We start from the raw sequence: 601 nt of genomic DNA, 5'->3' as shown, positions 1-601 counted from the left end.
GACACAGGCCAGTCCACATTCGAGAGGATGGCAAAGTGTCACTCTTCTCATAACGAGGTAGTGCCTAAGAGCTGTCATCCACCATGCCTCTACACTTATTTGGAAATAATAAGGAAAAGAGTTATATCAACATTTCCAAATGTTTATCTTCTGTCTCTTGATGCTGAGTGTGGTTTGCATTTGCCCTGTAAATCTGTCTTGCTTTGTTCGAATATGAGCGTGATTGCAAAGAAATGAAAACAAAAGTGAGATATCATTTTGTCCAGATGACCTGCTCAAGTAATAAAAAAATCTGAAATGACTTCTGAAAAAACAAGTTAAGTCTTAAGCAGCTTAGATGCAGCTGCACTGCTCTATTCTAAAAGAGGTGGAAAGTGAGAAAGAGGAAAGGAAAAAGAGCTAATTTTAGCCACAGCTGCTACAGATGGGAGATACTTTGCAGTGGGGCGGGGAGGGGTTCATCAAAACTTGAACCTACTGTATTCTTACTAGAAATCTAATCTCTACTTTCCATCACATTACTTAATGTATTATAGTCCGTGAGAAAATTTAGAATCTAGCAAAATGCTGTGCTGTTCTGAAACTTGGCAATAATAAATGA

This window comes from Galeopterus variegatus, unplaced genomic scaffold (assembly GCF_000696425.1).
Source record: "Galeopterus variegatus unplaced genomic scaffold, G_variegatus-3.0.2 Scaffold4202, whole genome shotgun sequence".
Classification (NCBI taxonomy): Eukaryota; Metazoa; Chordata; class Mammalia; order Dermoptera; family Cynocephalidae; genus Galeopterus; species Galeopterus variegatus.
Note: the sequence above shows the minus strand (reverse complement) of the source record.